A 963-nucleotide genomic window follows, 5' to 3' on the forward strand; every position below is an offset into this window, starting at 1 on the left:
GGGGTCAAAGTGTTGACACTGATATTGGGTTTTGGACGCCGCTTCATAGTGATGATGACATTTCACGTATGATGCAACTAATATATAATTTTCAGATATTTTTAGCCGAGGCAAAATGACACGTTTGAAGTTTGTGAATCAAGTTTAACAACACAAACAACAAACAGGTGAATCTGAGGATCAGTTAATCTACATGTAAATCATTTATTGACCATTTGCTTTCATTTTATTAATAACCTCATGAACCAGAGGCCTCCCCATTTGTAAACTGTAATGTTTACACTTTGTAAATGCTCCATGAAGCTGTCACTGGTGAGTAAAGCTTAGAGTTATGAGTGAGTTATGATTATATAACCCACACATTGTGTCAGGCAGCTTCCTGCCTCTGTGGCCGAGTCGACCGTTACTGATTAACGCATCTCAGACGCTGCCGCTCCCACTCAGACGGGGCCTGTCCCCGGTCCGTCGCTACAGGGGGACGACGCACGCAGTCTGTGGAGCAAGAGCTCACACACGTCCACAGTCAAACCTTAATCAAACACACGTCAGATGGCTCAAAACTCATGTCTATTTACTGTGGAGCCAAACATGAAGCCAAACCCCAAAATGTCCCGTGGGTTCGGTTTTCCACAGGCAGTCGTAGGTGTTAATGCAGCAGCATCTATCATCCACTAAAGCCACTGGAACGTCACGTTCAACAGTGACTTCACGCTGTTTTCCACAGACTCTTTGTTAAACATTAAAGCGTCATGAAGCAGCATGAACGTCTCATTTTATTACTACTATTATTTCTATTACTATTATATTATTACTATTATACTACTATTATTATTACTACTACTTACTACTCTACTGTGTATTGTTTTGGACCGGCTTTGAGATGACTGCAGTTCCCATAAAGTGTGAAGACTTTTCATTCTACCTGCAGTTGTAAAACGCTGACTACACTATTTGAACAACAGC

Source organism: Betta splendens, chromosome 5 (assembly GCF_900634795.4).
Source record: "Betta splendens chromosome 5, fBetSpl5.4, whole genome shotgun sequence".
NCBI lineage: Eukaryota > Metazoa > Chordata > Actinopteri > Anabantiformes > Osphronemidae > Betta > Betta splendens.